The 20,088-nt window shown below is 35.2% G+C and overlaps 1 long non-coding RNA gene across 5 annotated transcripts in view; it reads left to right on the forward strand.

Annotated features, from left to right (window-relative positions):
* Positions 1 to 20,088, forward strand: part of LOC123334482 — a 384,998-nt gene that overhangs the window by 195,297 nt on the left and 169,613 nt on the right. Inside the window, exon 6 of one of the 5 annotated variants that reach the window (XR_006552421.1) lies at positions 15,763 to 16,051. The exons of the other annotated variants lie outside the window; for them this stretch is intronic. This is a non-coding gene — a long non-coding RNA (uncharacterized LOC123334482). Of the gene's footprint in view, positions 1 to 15,762; positions 16,052 to 20,088 lie in introns of those variants that run through there. 5 annotated transcript variants of the gene reach the window in all.

Raw genomic sequence — 20,088 nt, forward strand, 5'->3', positions numbered from 1 at the left:
CAGGAGGAGAGGGGGACGACAGAGGATGAGATGGTTGGATGGTATCACCGACTCAATGGACATGAGTTTGGGTGGGCTCCGGGAGTTGGTGTTGGACAGGGAGACCTGGCGTGCTGCAGCTCATGGGGTCACAAAGAGCCAGACATGACTGAACGACTTAACTGAACTGAACTGAAGCAAACTGTTTTCTGGGCTAGATAAGTTCTCATTATTTAGGCAGCTGTGCAATCCCTGTCCTTTTCCAAAGACAATTGCAAAGCATGTGTCATCTGATATCCACCCAAGGGAAACTGAAGAAGATATGGGTGACTTTCCCTCTGGATATGGGTTAGATTTTGCATTCAAGAATCTTTTTGCAGAAGATCGTGTATTAGGCTTCTCTAGAGAAACAGAATCAATAGGAGGTATATACCTCTATCTCTATCATGTCTATGTCTAGAGAGATATTTATTTTAAGGTATCAACTTCTGTTATTGCAGAGACTCGCAACGTCAAATTCTACAGGACAGGGTAACAGGCTGGATGCTAGGGAACAGCTGATGTTGCAGTTCAGGTCTGAGTGTAGTCTGTTGATAGAGTCACCTCTTCCTGCGAGGAGATCAGTCTTTTTATTAAGGCTTTTAATTGTTTGAATGAAGCCCACCACATTATGGAGGGTAATCTGCTTTACTGAAATTCTAGTGATAAAATCATACTCATATAAAAAATACTTTCATAGAAACATCAGACACATTTGACCAAATATCTGGGTACTTTAGCCTAGCCAAGTTAACTCATAAACTTAGCCATTACACTAGGCCATTTACTGACTTCTTCCTTCAGGAAGTTATAAGTTTGAGTGTCAGTGACACAGAGAAAGTCTAGGTTTAATCCAAACCTAAATAGTTTTCTGCTAAACATGAGCACCTACATCTCATAGTTCCCAGAAGTAACAAGCAGGGTTTTACTTTTCTCTCATCTCTTCCCTGGAGAAGGCAATGGTACCCCACTCCAGTACTCTTGCCTGGAAAATCCCATGGATGGAGGAGCCTGGTGGGCTGCAGTCCATGGGGTCACTAAGAGTCTGACACGACTGAGCGACTTCGCTTTCACTTTTCCCTTTCATGCATTGGAGAAGGAAATGGCAACCCACTCCAGTGTTTTTGCCTGGAGAATCCCAGGGACGGGGGAGCCTGGCGGGCTGCCGGCTATGGGGTCGCAGAGTCGGACACGACTGACGCGACTCAGTGGCAGCAGCAGCAGCCGCGGCAGGATCTCTTCCTTATAATGCTGGTGGTAGATACTCCCCATACCTCAACCAGGAAGTCACTTCTGTAAAAATCTACAGAATTCTTAACAGAACATTTAATATGAGTTGACAGCTTTTCTAGAGCAGAGACAGTGTAAAAACAATGGAATTCCATCTTTTAACTTAGCAGCTGGAAATAGACAATTTGACCTTGTGATCACAATGTAATAATGGCTTATTGGGGACATTATGCAATGATTTAACCTTGCTGGCTGAGCTCTGTAGTCTCTCAAAACTGGCGAACTTATGCATAAAGTTGGAATTTGGTCGTGTCTTCTTGCAAATGCAATCACTTATCTAGTTAGTTGAGAAACATCCCTTTTTTTCCTGTTAAATGAGTCAGGGTCGCCATTTGGGTATGCATTAAAACATTAGCTCTTAAAGTAGTAGGATGGCAGATGTCAACTACACAGAATAAATGGAGGTAACATAAAATACTCACCGTGTACCAAGCTCAGTTCCAAGTGAATGAATTAGGTAAGTGAATCCTCATGGAACCCTAGGAGTGAATGCAACTATCTCCATTGTAAGATAAGAAATCTGAAGCAGAAAGAGGCTCTACATATCTCCTGGGGCCAAGTAACTAGTTAGTGACAAAGTCAGGACTCAGAGCCAGGGAGCCTGGCTTTAGTGTTTGCTCCCAACTACAACACCATCCTGGGTGGTGAATGAGAAAAGTAAGTTGCAGAGCACTCAGGCCGATCCTGGGTCATGGAGCCACATTAACAGACTGAACAGTGGTTGGCACTTTATTTTTCCCTCAGAGCAGAATGGAGGGAACAATCCCCAGTAGGAATCTACTGATGATAATTGAACTGGAAATGTACACTGACCAATCATAAACAGAGACTTAGGTGATGGTTCTAATATAAAAAAGGCACTTTTTTTGTACTTTTATATGACATGAAAAGGACTGAAATACAGAGAGGCGGTCAAAGAGTCATGGGCAGGACAAGGAGACAAGGAAGACAGAATATACCAGAGACCCCACTTTTCATCACATTTGCTAAAAATGTCCACCGATTATTAGGAGGAAATAATTGGAAATTTATATCTCAGCCTTACTGCATGTGAATTGTAGTTTTGGTATGTATATATAATTATGCTCAAGTTATCTATTAATTAGATATAATTATAAATAGACCTCAATACTGTAGGCTTAGTGATTATTCAGTAATTCCCTTTATTTTCTGCATGAAGCCTGAGTTAAAGGATTCTTTGAGTTATTATGCCTTGAGTTGCCCCTCTGGACAGGGAAGATGCTACCTTGAATATCATGGTCAAGATTCTGAAGGTGATTATGGTCGATCTGCCAAGCTTGCCCTTTTTTTATGATGATGCCTAAATGTGTTATCTGAAGTCCGTGCTCTTCATAGAAATTCATAATTGGCTTCCCCCAGACGAATGCAGTCAGTAGCCTCCCACAGTGCCTCGCTCCTGGATGTTGTGTCTTAACTCTGTTTGGGTAGAAATATATATTCAGAGACTCTTGAACAAACCACTGATATCAGAAGAATGAGGAGGGAGGGCTGATTAGAATGAGGAGTAACAGCAAGAGCTGTTGAGCTGTTTGAATACTTTGGCAGAAAAGATTAAAAAAAGAATACTTATCTGCAAAACTGATTATGTGGATAGTCTTCAGAATGATCTAGAGGCTTTGGAGTGATCGGGCCATCACGAGCTTGGCTGTGGTTATAAGATGCTCACTCTTCTCTTTTCATTCCTGGCTGAGGTTCAAAATTCAGCGAGGTGGCAGGTTAAGGCTCCTGCTGTCAGCGTCTTTGTAGGCATCTGAGAGGGCGCGGGGCTTGCACAGGGCAGTGCATCAGGCACAGTCCCTCCTTTTCACACTAGGGTTCTGGGTGACATGTTAGCAAGGCCGGCCTTGGGACTGCAGCAAGGGCCTGTGCCCAGGGAGTGCCTTGACTTCCACCTAGTGGCAATTGCAAACGGGCCGGCCACTCTTTCCTGGTGAGGGACGTTCCAGACTAACAGCCTCTCCAGATATGGAGCTAAGGGGCTTCTGAACTCTTTCCTTAGGGACAGGCTAATTCGGATTGCTTTAAAGAAAATGTAATCTTGTTGAGTATACCTCCAGAGAGAAATTTTTGATTTTGTACATAAGTAGATTCAAAACTATGAGATAATGGTTAAATGTTTTCAACAGAGGGAAGATTAAAACAATAGTAAAGTTAATTTAATCTTTAAAGTTAAAATATCACATTTTTAAGTTATTACAAAAAAATATGGCTAAATGCATCTCTCTTCTCTCAAAATTGCTATTTTATTTGATATAAAGCACCATAATACTAAACTCTAATTTGTTGCATTTTAATCCACTTGCATTCATGAGTTTGTTACTTCACCTAGAAAACTAAGAAAATTAAAATACTGATTTATGGGAACTCTTCCTTATTGCTGCCTCTTTTCCCTTAAAGATTCATATGTAAAATACACTCTCAGGCATAATTAATGACAGTTCAGGATATCTTTACATTTTAGAAATTGTTGCCAACATTTTAACGTAAAAAGATCAGTCCTTTATTTCTTCTTTTGCTCATTACTTAGCAACAACTTTAATGTCCTCAAAGTTTGGCTTCTGTGATGCAATTTGATTTTCTAATTCTGAATATAATGTTCCAGTATAGCATTTAAAATACAATAAAGCTATTAATGTTTGATTAAACTTTGTATGTATTAAATTCCATTTAGTTGAGATCAAGAAAATATTTTTCTATGAAGTAAAAGATGATGTATTTATGGTTTTAAATGTGTTAGGAATATAATATAGAATTGTAAAAATTAAATTAAAATTCTTAGGACAATGTGTCAATATGTTTCTTGAAGTATAGAGTAGGGCTTTAAAGTGATATTTTAAAGGCAGGGACACATATCTGAGCATCACTTTTGGGTCAGACAGATGGGCCTTGGGCAAAGAATGTGGCATCTTAGCTACAAGTTTCTTATTTGAAAAATTCACATAGTAAAATACATATAAGTTTCATTTGGTGATAAACTTATCTAACGTTTGTAAAGCACCTTGTATAATGCTACAGTCAGCATTCAAAAAGTGTGATTGCCTTTATTATAAAGATAATGATATGTGATAATTTACTTCTCAGATAACCAATAACTCTGAGTTCTATATTGAAGAAGAAAATAGTTTGTAACTGACAGTGTAATAAACTTTTAATGTATTTAAAAATTTTTTTAGAATTGTATTAAAATTTATATTTCTTATTACCATGAAAATATAACTAAATAAATACTCCTATGTGATTATATTTTCGTTGACAAAGAGAATGACTACTTTTCTGATTTATTTTATACTTTTCACTTTCTGCTTCTTTAGATTTTTGCTCATCAGAAATATGGTTTTTCTCAAGAGAAACATAGAATTATCTATGATATGCATGGGCTAAATTCCATTGTTTTATTCTGATCAGTTATAGATATTGTCAATTAAATACTAGTGCTTGAAATTAAGTAATTAAAAATATCACAATGGATTAAATTATGAGCCTATGTGGTATATAAACTTCCCTGATAGCTCAGTTGGTAAAGAATCTGCCTATAATGCAGGAGACCCTGGTTTGATTCCTGGGTCGGGAAGATCCCCTGGAGAAGGGATAGGCTACCCACTCCAGTATTCTTGGGCTTCCCTTGTGGCTCAGCTGGTAAGGAATCTGCCTGCAATGCAGGAGACCCTTGTTTGATTCCTGGGTCGGGAAGATCCCCGGGAGAAGGGATAGGCTACCCATTCCAGTACGGGCTCACAAAGAGTCAGACATGACTGAGCAACTTTCACTTCCATGTGGAATACACAAATAATTTATTGTTTCATCATTAATTGAGGAAAAGTTATTTATGTTCCCTAGTTTTAAAATTCAGTGGTTAAATTAAATTTTGGGCTTCCTTGGTGGCACAGACAATAAAGAATCCACCTGCAAATGCAGGAGACCTGGGTTTGATCCCTGGGTTGAGAGGATCCCTTAAAGAAGGGAATGGCTACCCACTCCAGTATTTTTGCCTGGAGAATCCCATGGACAGAAGAGCCTGGCAGGCTCCAGTTCATAGCATCACAAATATATTTAATGAACTACATTCAACTTCAGCTCTTCATTGAGAGATGATTCATTATGAATCATCATTTCCTCTGAGCCTTATTTTTTTCCTTCTTTTTATTGTCTTGTGCTTTTTACAGTCACAGCTTTTTTGAAATGTCTGTAGTATTGAACCCGACCAAACAGACTTAGACTTGAACTTTGGCTTAAGCAGGGTTCATAACAGAAAAGGATTCTGGCTGTTGATGAATGAGTTTCAGTTGACCAATGCAGAAATCATTGCAACTGGGGTCTATTTGCTCAAAAAATATATTTCTACAGTGTCAGACTATGTCAGAGATAGTACTTGCTCATTCTCTGTTTTAGTCTTTACCTTGCTCATTTAGCAGCGGAGGCTGCATTCAGGTTGCAGAGTTGGTAGTTCAGCTGGCTCTGCCCCAGCAGGGAGTGAGCTCTTGAGCTGCTCCCTTCATGCCCTGCCTTCCTCCTTGTTCGTGACTGTAAAGTCTGCCCATGGAGTGCCTACACTTCTGGAAGTGGAGGCCCAGAAATCTGTTTATTTCACAAATAACAGAAGGTAATGAGATTCTTTCTGCTGTTTAACTTTGCATGCTCAGTTGCTTCAGGCGTGTCTGACTCTGCAACCCTATGGACTGTAGCCTGCTAGGCTACTCTGTCCATGGGATTCTCCAGGCAAGAATACTGGAGTGAGTTGCCACTTCCTCCTCCAGGGGATCTTCCAGACTCAGGGATCTAACCCGTGTCTCTTATGTCTCCTGCATGGCAGGCTGAATCTTTACCGTTGAGCCACTGGGAAGCCAGCTATTTAACTTTGAGTCCACATGATACTAGCTTCTTCAGTGACTTTAAGATCAGGCAGTGAATTATCATCAACTACATCTTAAAGAGACTACAGAGACAGAGATTGGTTTTAATGACAACATTAGAGGTGTGGTTGGATTAAATTATCTTTAGTTAGTCTTTCCAAACCTGAGATTCTGTGATCCTTTTTGACCTTGTGTCAGATTTGTCCTGAATTGCTGGGGCCTTGAGCAGCTGTTGTCTTCACATTTTTCAAGTTTTACACACTTTCCCTGCATTGTAATAGTCACTCCATAATTATCTGCTTGAGGAGAGTATGTAATATTTCATGCCCGATATGATTCTTGTCTAATGGGTGTTTTACTTAAGCAATCTCTATATGGAAATATCTTCATGGAAGCCATTATAATATGTTTATAAAACTTCTTTCGAATTTGAATGGTCAAAGTTTATGGCAAGCCTGGATCTGCAGGCTTAAGTGTATGAATATTTGTGATTGATTGTCTAAGTCACTCTACGTTGCTGTCTTTGGTATGAAGAGCGGTGCTGCTTTTCTTTAGTACCCCAGTTCTAGGGGTTGCTTGGCTTAACAAATAAATATGGTAATTTGCAGACATGTGAGATCTGAGAGCAGGTCTGTCTGGGTTGTGTCTCATTCCTTGAGATAAGAAGTCAAATGACTTGCATAGGGTTTGAAGATTAAAAAGTCAGGATTTAGAGCTGTATTGGATTCATTTGCTCCATGTAATTCCTTCCAGGTTCTTTTTAAATGTTCTCTAACTCTGACTTTACTAAGAGTAGGGAAAGAGGAAATGGAAAAAGAGATGAATATTATTTACCAGGGGGGAAAAGGAGTCCCTTGCTTAAGTCATCTCTGTTTGGTTTCAATCAATCATAAGCTTGTAAATGTTGTATTTAATAACTTAAACTCTAAGAAGGAATTTGAGAAGCTGGAAGATAAAAAAAATGTAATAATATAGCTGCTTCTAAAATTAGAGAGTGAAATTTAAAGAGTTACTTTTCTTTTAGCCTTGTCTGTTTAGAATTAACCTCAGGGGGCTAATCTAATGTTCTCCCATTGGTCTTTATATGCATAGGTGTATTTGAGCAGTAAACTGATCTATGAAGAAATATTCCGTGTGAAGGAAAATTGCAAAATTTTGTGTCTTAATGAATTCACTCAATCTGATATTTCCCATGCTAACACAGAACAAATTTGAAGATAGTGAGCAATGGAAGAACTATTACGGCCAAGTGTGAATCAGGCATCCTTATAACTGAACTCAGTGTATTGTGAATGGCCTGAAGATGGAGCCATTTGCAAAGTTTTCATTTAGAGTGTGAAGCCAGCACCTGGATATACGTGCTTTTTAACAGCCTTTAAAAATGTACTTCTCCAAGATTTCGTTTCATAATCTACTTGAAATGTAAACTTAGGCACTGTGTTTTTAAGTGCCAAATAATTAGGGAAAAATTTCACAAAAGCTAGGTTTTTTGTGTGTGTGTGTATGTGGTCATTTTGAAATGGTAGCCTAATTTATATCTTAAAAGACCCTTTTTAGCAGTTGTTATTTTGTGTTCCTCTAACTTTTCCATGGCCTTATATTCAGTCATAGTAATTATAGTTCATTATGTAATCTTTATGGTGGACATTTTCCACTAACTGTGCTTGGATATCTCCATTTTCATGGCTATTCGTGTTTACTTTTCCTACTTATTTTTCTTAAAGATATGAGATACTACAGACAGGGAAAAAAACATATATTTCAACTATATAGACTAGCAATGTTTTAGAGCTGTTTTGTGGTCCAAAGAAAACATTTACTCCGGAAACCGGCTATCGAGTTTTATTTTTTAAATGAATGAAAGTCCATGTCCTTTCTCTCTCATGTTTATTGAAAGGGATTTACTGTTACTAATTTTTCTTAGTTGTTAAATCCTTTTGATGTTTTACATTTACCTATTTTTTGCACATTTATATATGTATGATTTAGAAACCTAGAGTCATTTTAGAAATGAAGATTTGTAACTATGTAAGATTTTAGGACGGATAGGGATACATTTTAAAAAATCTTGCCTATTTAGGATTCAGTGTGAACTTTATAAAAAAAAAAAAGTTGTTATGAACATTTTCTCTGTCTTTGTGTTTTAGTCAAGGTACACTCTGAGCATTGCTTGAGATAATGAATTATAATCACATCTGTTGAGCAAAGCAGTATTCTTTAATTCTAAAATTTTAGGTTACAAAGTTAGTCACTCTAAACTCCAGGTGAGACACTCCAATGTGAGTACAATGTATCTTGTCATATCATTTCTTAATTCCTTGTTATGTAATGGTTTAATTAAGGTGTTTAGTCAAGCTTCAGAGGTGATATGGTAAGAATTAATCTTGTAAAACTTTCTGAAGATGAACAAGCTCCTTGCTCCTTTTTAAAAAGTTTAAATTATAAACAGCACTGCATAAATACTGGAAAATACCATCTTTACTTATGAAACTGAATTTCATCTTTAATTATGAAGCTGAAATGCTAAAGCTTACTGTCTCAAAAGAAAAAAATTCAAAAGAGAAAAAAATATACAAATCTCAGGGGGCATATTTTGATATGGTTGATAACCATCATTTTGATATATTTGTGTATGTCTTAAAATATATATATTCTATATATACAAATATATACACATACATATGTATACATATATTAGGATGACATTTGGTCAGAATACTGGAATGACCTTTCAAAAAGTTGAAGAACAGTCAAATATCGGGTAACGGTTTAGTGAAAAAATATGTAAATATTGCCCCATGTATTGAATCTATTTTTCCTTTTTTAAAATAAATGAAAAACAAATGGTTGTAGGTTGTACAATGAGTATTTTTAATGTGAAAATTTCCCAGTTTAATATATAAATATGATATGATAAATATAATATAAATATTTTTAAATGTTTATTTTAAAAAATTATAGTAATTATTGGTCCTTTGTTACTATAGAAACATCAGCAGGTTTAATAGCTTTTCTTGGTATTGAGCTGACTCTTTAGGGAAAAATCAACTCAGCACACTTTCTTGACAAAAGGTGTAGATGTACCAGACATTGATGATCTTGGTTATATTAGTGCTTTACTTAGTGCGTCAAACTGGTATTAACATTTTAAGTCTAGATTGAATTCATTTGCTTTAATTTGAAGGGTGAAGGGCATTATCTCTCTGAATTAAGGCCTTTTCCTGAAGCCTAGGAAAACTTCCCGAACTTTCAATCTCTCCCCATCCCTACTCATTCTTGGCCGGGCACCCCTCAGTGGTTCCCATAGTATCCTGTACTTAACTCTTCCATAAGTGTCAATTTGAAAGTCTTTTTATTGGTAATTTGGCTTTTGACACTTAAAATGCAGATTTATTTTCTTCCATAGTACTTTATCTTTACATTTATTTGATACTCAGAATCTATTTAAAAATCATATCTGTTTTTAAAAGGCTTATTGTTCTATTAATTTGTCAACATGATATTGTCATGAATAGTTATTTTTATGAGATTTTATGAGATTTAGGGAGATATAATGATTGGTATTGTGATAGTAGTTTATGAATGAATGGAAATAAATTGTAAAACTGTCCGCTTGGTTTCAGTATTGTGGATTGTTTTTTCAGCACTGTGATGAAATCATGTGAAATCCGTTAAAATCGACTTGGAGCCCATGAAATTCAAAAGACAAATAAATCATTAAATCCTTTTATGGCATGATGGAGCAAAGACAATCTTTCATGGTGTCAGTGATTGAAATCTCAGCCCAGAAGTCTCAGTCATTTGGTCTCTTCATTTACTCCAATCTTTGTACAGGAGGCCCTTGGGATTTAGGTTTAATTATCACCAGTTTTAACAAGATCCTAAAATGCCACAGAAAAATGCCCCAACCATTGCTAAATTGATTTTCTTTAACTTAGTCACTTATTTGCATGTTTAAGAGATTATCCAAGGAAACTACAAAGGTGTTTTAAACCACTCTTTCATAATCTGCTATTCAAGAGCCGTATGAATATCTTAAGTTACTTCCTTTACCACCTTGCCACATCCTCTTCCAAATCATTTTTGTCTTGGGTTCTGTGGCCAATTATCCTGTTTGAAACTGATGAATAAAAACTATTCATAGATCTCTCAGTAGGCCAACTAATCAAGAGTCTCTTTGCATATTTCCAGTGATGAAAAATTAGACTGAGTAGAATAATATTTAGTTGAAATTTTTGAATGAATAATATTTAGTTGAATAAATTATATATATATTAATATATATGTCCAGATAGCTGTGATGTCTTTGAATGCTGTAATATTTTCTCTTATAATATTAAAAGCAAAGTTATTATTTTATTTTGGTGTGCTTCAAGATAAAGTGTGAGGAAGCATCGTTAGGAAAACATGAGTTACAAGAATACAAAATGAAAAAGCTTGACTTAAGCATTGCTATGAAGAAAAAAGATTTGCAGCAAATAGTGGACTATAATTAGAATTTAAGTGAGTACTCTTGTTACTAAAATGAGCTGTACCAACAGTTTAACATGAAAACAAGGTTGGGTTTTTAAAGTAATCCAAATCAGAGTTAATTCATAGTGGATTATGGCCAGCCCAGAAAAAAAAAAAAAGCACAATTAATTAAACAAAACAAAAACAATGAGATCATATAACTACTTGGGTTCTTTATTTTGAATGTCAGAGTGTGAGGAGAGGCAGCTTTGTAAGAGGAGCATGGTGATGTTGATGATAACTTGAGGCATTTTGAGCCTTTTGGGTCTTGATGGCACGTTTTAGAAATCTAAATTCTGTAATTTTAAATTACAAATTAAAATTACAAACTGTAAATTCTGTAATTTCTGTTTTCTTCTGTGGCAAGGTGCCATTAGCTCAGCAACACTTTTCAATAAGAATTAGAGTCCTCTTCGCAACTAATATATAAAAGAAAACCTAAAATAAAATGCAAAATTGATTTTCTTAGGATAATAAATGAGTGGGAAGGGAGAAGTAGGTGAATATTAAAGTACCTAAATATTTTCCTTAAAGAATACATATGTATGCTGTGCTCACCCACTTAATTGTGTCTGACTCTTTGTGACCCCATGGACTGTAGCCCGCCAGGCTCTTCTGTCCATGGAATTTTCCAGGCAAGAATACTGGAGCAAGTTGCCATTTCCTTCTCCAGGGGATCTTCCTGACCCAGGGACTGAACCTGTGTCTCTCCTGTCTCCTGCACTGGCAGATGGATTCTTTACCACTCTGCCATCTGGAAAGCCCATATATATGTATACACAACACATACTCTTAAAATATATATATATATATAATATATTGGCAATCTAGCTATCAACAACTTAAAATGCATATTTTCTTTCTCAGTAGAATATTTTTACATTTATTTGATATTCCATTTAGAATCTGATCAAATCATACAATATGTAGCCTTTTCATATTTTCTTTCACATTATAGAAGAGAAATTTCATATTCTTAAACAAGCATTTAAGGTTTGTCCTTATCTTTTAATGGCTTGATAGCTTATTTCTTTTTAGTGCTGAGCAACATTCTACCGTCTGGTTGTACCAGAGGTTTTTTTTTTTTTTAATCCATTCACTTACTAAAACAACATTGTCTTGGTTGCTTCCAAATTTTGGCAATTATGAGTTATATATATATTCTACTATAAATACTCATGCACAGGATATTTTTTGTGTGTCTGTAGATGCAAGTTTTCAACTCCTTTGGGTAAATACCAAAGAATGTGATTAATGAATCATATTGTATGAGTATGGTTAGTTTTACAAGAAACTGCCAAACTGTTTTCCAAAGTGGCTGTACCATTTTGTATTTCCACCAGTAATGAATTAGACTTTCTGTTGTTCCACATCCTTACCAACATTTGGTATTGTCATTGTTTCAGATCTTGACCATTCTAATAGGTTTGTAGTGGTATCTTGTTGTTTTAATCTGCACTTCCCTGGGAATCCCTTGGCAGTCTAGTGTTTAGGACTCTGTACTCCCACTGCAAAAGGGCAAGGGTTCAATCCCTGGTCAGTGAACTAAGATCTCACAAAAAAAAAAAAAAAAAAGAATTACATTTCCCTGATGACATAAGATGTGGAGCATCTTTTTATCCAAATTCTTAACTTTTCCAGCAAAAGAAAGAAACTATCAAGTAATTCAGAGAGAGTTAGTTTATACCAATTGATTATTCATTCACTAACTTCTTATAGAAATTAACAACTAGCTATATGTAATAAGCATTCTAAAAACAGATATCTCTTTGAAGTGAGTCACAGAATATTTATTTTTATTTTGGTTGGTATGTATTCTGAAATGATCATGGAAATAATAAAAAGTTCCTAGATATCTAAATATTATTTTTTATATGCTGAAAGCTATTTATATAAAGCTATCTATACAAAGCATTAGAATTTGGCATTGTATTTTATACTTTACATATATAGATACATAATAAAATAATATCAATTTAGAAGTTCTAGGGACTTCAGTATGTCTTTTCAGAGGAGCTCTTTATCAACTCAGATAGAAAGCACAGCATCTCAAAGAAAGATAATCCATTCCATTCTTCCTCAGCTCTAATTATTAAAACTATTATTATATTATTATTAATCCAGCTTGCCAGATCCCTGGCCAGGGATTGAACCTAAGCTCTCCACAACGAAAATGCCAAGTCCTAACCACTGGAATGATGCAGAATTCTCATAAAAAATTATTTTTGTATTGAGTTACATTTTGTTTCACAGCATCTTATATGCTCTTGGTTACATGGAATCATCCAGTTCCTCTTCCATAAGGTTGGAAGATAGTTAAAGAGTGATCATGCCCTGCTTTGTCTTTCCCTGTGATTCCTTTAATAATGCACGAATGATTATTAATAATTTACAGGTTAATTTCAATACCATCTCTTCTTCTTCTCCTAATTGATTCCACTTTGTCAAGATTTCTTATACTACATGATCTGATGAGTACAGAACAAGGCAGGACTACTAGTCCCTTATCTGTACCAATAAAAATCAAAGATTGCATGAGAATGTGACATTACCTCCCCCTTCTGTGTCACAGTAAATCCTTTAATACAAGTTGTTTAAGATTTTTTTTTTTGATTGGTTGTTCTAATCCTGGACTTTAAAGACTGATGTGTGAAGCCTAAATAATGGGCTTTACATTCATTAATAAGTGTTTATTGAGCACCTACTGCATGTTAGATTCTACATAGTGTTCTGAGGATATAGTTCTGAATAAACTGTCCCTGCTCTCATAGAGCTTAGATTCTCAGAGGATAAGCATGGGAATAGGCTATGTTCAAAGATTAGAAGTGAGGTGCGGAACCCTCCATTTATTCTTTATTTTAAATGATTATTTAAAAAATCATCAATCTAAAGCGTTAGAGAGATATTTATTATTTTTATCCCTTGTTCATTTACTTGTGTGGTAATGAGAGTTTGAAGACTATAGAAAGACTAAACTAGGGGGATGATGGCAAGACAAAATCCTTTGTGGAAAAAAAGTAATATTTGACTAAAAAATTTGGAAATATTTTTTCCCCTTGCATTAAGATGTCCTCCAAAAAGGAAAAAAAAAATATAAGGAATCAAAAAAATTTTTTGATTCTATTATATAGGTTTACAAAGTCACTGAAGGGATTTACTGGGTATTTATTTGTCCATAGATTTTAAAAATACAAAGAAAAAATGTATCCAAATAAATCTGAATAATATTAACTGGCCAGTTATATCAAATTGATCAGCATCATAAGCCACTGGAATTCATGATAAGGTCCCAACTTGTGTGTAAAGTTTTAAAATTCCTTTGATTCTGAATATAATTGGTAATACTTGATTTGTTTGGGAGATTAATATATTGAAAAAAGGTGCAATTTTATGATTTTCCAAAAAAAAAAATACTAGCCCCATTGCCCTTTGCAAATATTTTTTAAGATAATGCACAGCCATTAATTATTCTCTGTATGATTGAAATATAGAAGAAAGTATAGTTATGGTGACTATATCCTAGAATTGCTGGAATTATCCTGGCTGACACCTGTTGTAGATCTATTAATGCCTGTTAATTACTTTATCACATCTTTTCACTCTTAACAGTGTCCTAGTTTGTATAGAAATATGTCTTTACTTTATTAACAGATTTAAGGGCTTACTTTTGTCTAGACAATAAATTTTTTTTAAAAAAGCATTCTTTCCCTTCAAAAAATTAAACCTAACTTAAAACACTTTGAAAAAGTGACCAAACCCACAGAATCTGCATATTTTTCAGAGTTGACTCCTGACTTAAGAGTAGTTATTTGATTCCTGGGGCAATATGAAGATTTCACCTTTAATTCTTCAAGCCCTAATATTCTGTTTCAATTTGTTATGCTTTGTAAAGCTTTGAAAGACCATCTTAGAGTTTCTAAATATAGATTTAGGAATAGTACTACTATTAATAGTAATCAACATTTTAATTGGTGTATAGCACAAGCCAGACACTGTTCTTAGAATTTTTAATGTATTTTTCATTAATTCTTCAAAGCACACAATGAAGGAGTAGTATTATTATCCCTATTTTACAGACAAGGAGAATGAAGCTTAGAGTGATTTGTGTCCTTTTTGTTTCTACTTTGCTGAAGAATTAAATAGACATATTCTAAATCAGCCAGGTAAAATAGGTACATCTCAGCTTTTTTACCAATGAATATAATATTAATATTTTCTTTCTAATTCTCATTCAATGTTTAGTAATTACTAAGATACTACATTGTTATACTGGGAAGATTACACACAGAAAATGTACTCTTTACATTCCTGGAGATACTCTAAATTTTACTCTAGGGTCAAACCAGTCCATTGGCATACATATTTGATATAATAATATTACTTTGGAGCATTAAAAATGTGCTTTTTCTGAGTTAGGTTCTGGGTTATTCCTTGAGTTTGCTTTTTTTTTTTAAATTTAAGCTTTTTATTTTCTGTTGGGGTATGGCCAACTAATAATATTGTAATAGTTTCATCTGAACAGTCAAGGGACTCGGGTATACATACACATGAACCCATTCTCCCCCAAACTCCCCTCCCATCCAGGCTGCCACATAACAGTGATCAGAGTTCCATGTGCTATACAGTAGGTCCTTGTTGGTTATCCATTTAAAATATAGCAGTGTGTACATGTCCATCTCAAACTCCCTAACCATCCCTTCCCCCAGTCCTTCCCCTCCTTGGCAACCATAAGTTTATTCTCTAAGTCTGAGTGTTCCCCGAGTTTGCAGGTAAGTGGATTATGAGAAGGTGCTACATTTTGGTGGTGGTGTTCATTTGTTTGTCTTTAAGACTACTCTTTGCTCTTTCTCTTAATGTCCACCAGAGAAGATGCCATATTTCTTCTGAATTGTTAGTATGGCTTTTATGTTATGGACATTGTGAATTTTGTTTCTGATTGTGTTTCTTTCTTTGGCTCCCAAAAAATCAGAACCAAAGTTATGATTCATTTTTTGTATTAGAGAAAATTTTCAGTGCACATTTCTTGGGCTTACTGTAACTCTGGTTTCCTTTCTTTCTCTATCTTTACTAGCAAACACATGGATCTAGAGTCAGATCACCTGGGTTCATATCCAAATCAACTGCTCCTCAGTTTGGGGGTTTTGAGCAAGTTAATTGTAACAAGTGAAGATAACAATAGATTCACCTCATGAGGTCACTGAGAAATAAATAGGATAGTGCCTGTGAAAAGGTATCGGACATGTAATATTGTGTGTATATATGTCTGTGTGTATATTATTATGCCATTAATTGCTCAAATATTTGTGAATCTACTCAAATCCTTTTTATATTGAAGTTTAAATAAATATGAAAATGCCTATTTCTCTATACTGTAGCACAAAACATATAAATACTGTTATCAAATTGAAGTATTCCCAAAGTGCATGTTAGACTGAATATACAGTCACAAATAGATTGTAGTTTATTATATATTTAGTTCATTTTGTTAGTTTTCATAAAACATATGTAGATTTAGGCAAAAACCAGAGAACCCGTGTAAATGAATAGCTTTGAATGCTATGTAATCAATACTCTACAAACTTAAAAGAAACTGATTATATAAATGTAAATTTCTGATTCTGCTAGGATAGAAAGGTAATCTATTAAATAGGTAATATGAATTTTATAAAAGGAAAACATATAAAAATATGAAATTTTGCAGATACTTGACCTTTTCAAGGAAATGAAAGTATTTTCTATTTTGTTGTGTGGGAGGAAGCATTTGAGTTTCAACCACAAAAGCATGTCCAGACAATTGAGTATATTCAGGGGTGGTTGGCCAGGCCCGATTTCTGCAACATGTTAATGAAAGATGGGTTGATCAGGTTAAAACTCTGGCTTATGGGGGGAAAAAAAACCCCATTGAGGATAGCTAGTTCTTGTGGGGACATTTCATTTAACATTCCTCTTATTTCTTCAAAGTTTGACCAAGCTTGTAGATAGCTTTGTCTGGTTTTTAGATTGTTAATGTTTATTCTGCTGTTGCTGCTGCTGCTGTTAAGTCGCTTTAGTTGTGTCCAACTCTGAGACCCCATAGATGGCAGCCCACCAGGCTCCTCCGTCCCTGGGATTCTCCAGGCAAGAACACTGGAGTGGGTTGCCATTTCCTTCTCCAATGCATGAAAGTGAAAAGTGAAAGTGAAGTCGCTCCGTCTTGTCTGACTCTTCGCGACCCTGTGGACTGCAGCCCACCAGGCTCCTCCACCCATGGGATTTTCCAGGCAAGAGTACTGGAGTGGGGTGCCATCACCTTCTCCAGACGTTTATCCTAGCCTATATTATTTTCACTTGGCTCTCCATAGATATCAGAATTTTAGTGGTCAGCCTCACTATTTTGAGTACTGTCCTGTTTTGCACTATAGGACATGTCAATAGGAAGGTTTGATGGAAGAAACTTTAAGTGTGAAATCCTTCAAAGTGAAATCTTCAGTTTACTGAAGTATAGAAAGACCAAGTTGTGTAAAAAAGTGCTTGAGGGTTAGTTGTTGCAGGGTATGGGAAAAAGAAGGAATGACTGATTAGCAGGATTAGAGGGTAGGATGTGTCTAGCATTATATCAGAAGATGAAGTTAAAGTGGAGGGAGAAGGGAACCTAGGAAAAAAAAAGATATTTATTGCTTCATGTAAATAAGAAACAAACTGGGAAGTCATCTTGAAATAGGACCAAAGCATCTTCCTAGTAATCTGAGGTCAAAAGTAGGTAATCACCCTTTATTTAAGGGTTAATGGCTTGGCTCAATCAATTCATTCATTAGTTTCATTTTTGCATTTCCTAAATTGAAGAGAATTAACACCATCAATTGGTGTCATGTTGATGTGATTGTATAATACACAAGATTATACACTCTTGTGTATAATCCTGATATTCCTGGTTTTATTCCTGTAGAATCAAATCCATAATTAAGATGCCAAGAATCTAATGGACTTCGGCAACCCACTCCAGTATTCTTAACTGGAGAAACCCAAGGACAGAGGATCCTGGCAGGCTAAAATCCATGGGGTCGCAAGAGTCGGACATGATTTAGCGACTAAACAGAGAGAGAGACAGACATAAACTTCTGGGCAGTTGTAAGGAAGGAAAAAGAAGATGGCCCAAGAATACATGTGATTTCAATGCTTGGAGAGAGAGAGAGAGAGATATATATATATATATATATATATTTTTTTTTTTTTTTTTTTTCTTTCTTTCTTTTTGCTTCACAGCTTGCAGGATCTTAGTTTCCTGACCAGGGATCAAACCCAGGCACATAGTATTGAAAGTCCTAACCACTGAATCACCAGGGAATCCTCTCAATTCTTGGATTTAAAAGTGGTATTATAATGTCACTTTTCTTCTTTCCTTGAAATACTCTTCCCAGTTATAATAATAAAGGCAAACATTTACTGAAAATCTATTATGCGCCAGGTACTTTAATATCTCATTTAATTTAATCCATAGAAAAATGCTGTGATTTATTTTCTCAAATTAATAGATAAGAAAAATGAGGGTCAGAGATATTTATGACTTTTTCAGGTTCTGTAACTACTAGGTGAAAGGATTTTTTAATAAGATTTTTCGTAGCTACATTTTTAGAGTTAAAGAAATGAAATACATTGTAATATAAATCCTATAACTTGGTCAAATGTTTGCTTGAAACTGAATGAGTCCATCAAAGCAATACAAGCTTGCCTTGTATAGCTGCTTCACTCAAGAGTCCTTAATTCAAATAGTTTCAGATAATATAATTAAGATTTTTGCATTGAGTAGTCACCTTAAAACTGTCAGTAATATCTGAATATCGGTGGTGAATGGAGAACTAATTTCTGCTTTCACACATGGTGACTGTGTTACATGAAAGATCTTATATCATGGACCATATTTGCATACTTATCTATTTATAAATAAGAATGCACGCCTGTATTCCTTAATGTTGAAATTAAAAGAAACAACGAACAGAATTGTCAGTACTTTGAAAGATTAAAGTAGATAAATTTTTATCATCAGAAAAGCTTTAACACTTTAAAGATGGGCTATTGGAAATTGTTAAGAAGTGAATAGGTGACAAATGAACCAATTAGAAGATGCTTATGGTACAGCTAGGCACTGAGAATTTTTAGGTTTGTGCACTACTACGAAAGGTAACAAAGTAGGTCCGACATGAGGAACTATATATATGAAGAAATATATAAATATATATATATATACATATATATATATATGTACCATGAGTGATGATAGACTTACTGATTTTAATATTTATCGTTTATTTTCTTCATATTTAGGAAACATCAGTGTGGCCTTTGGCAATCTTTCCCTTATGACTTATTAAATATATGTTGATACTTTAAGAATAAAAAAAGTTATTTGAAGGGGGATTAAGCATTGGTAGTGACTCTGTTAAGATTATATTTTGAAGGAAGGTTTTTTCTCTTTTAGTTTAAAATTTAGGTCCATTGCTCTTGTATACCACAAATTATAGAATAATCTGAAACCTACTTTTGCAAATAGTCTGAAGCTTAATAAAATTAACATTGTTTTCTCAACAATGTTATGTTGAGAAACTCCTTATGAAGTAGTTACAAATAAATTGCAAAAGACTATTTAATACTAACATTTGATGTAGTTTATTTTTCTGGCTTGCAGTTTAGCAATACCTCTGCCCTTTCATCTTGAACTATTTGCTGGATCTGAGTACATAACATGCAAAAGATTTAGCTTACCAGGAAAGTTAGATAGACCTGGTAAAATTAAGTCAGGGGTTGTCTCTAGGAGCAGGAGGAATTATTACATACAACAAAAGAATAAGTATTTTCATAAGGATCAAAGTTGTCAACCAAAGGGATAAAATTCTAGTAATGAAATTTCAGATTATTGGCTCACAAGGGAGAGAATTTTTGTGTGGGTGGAGGCCTCTTTCCTGGAGCCATGAAATCCCATCAAGAAAAGATTACCAAAGAACATCCAGAGATATTTTCTTAGCTATTCAACTGATAGAGATAATACTGCTGCTGCTGTTGTCTAGTAGATAAATCATGTCCGACTCTGTGACCCCATGGACTGTAGCCTGCCAGGCTCCTCTGTCCATGGGATTTCCCAGGCAAGAACGCTGGAGTGGGTTGCCATTTCCTTCTCCAGGGGATCTTCCTGACCCAGGGATTGAACCTGTGTCTCCTGCTTGGCAGGCAGATTGTTTATCACTGAGCCACCTGGAAAGCCCCATTAAGAGATAATACCTTAGTTCTAATCCATTTTCAATTGAGTAAGTATCTGTGAGAGATAGTGAGTGAGATCTGTTGATTTTTTTATATTAGATAACATGGAGTGTAGAAAGGAAGCTTTTTAAAGCAATAAATAAATGAGTATCAAAGTGAACGGGAA

Source organism: Bubalus bubalis, chromosome 7 (genome assembly GCF_019923935.1).
Source record: "Bubalus bubalis isolate 160015118507 breed Murrah chromosome 7, NDDB_SH_1, whole genome shotgun sequence".
NCBI lineage: Eukaryota > Metazoa > Chordata > Mammalia > Artiodactyla > Bovidae > Bubalus > Bubalus bubalis.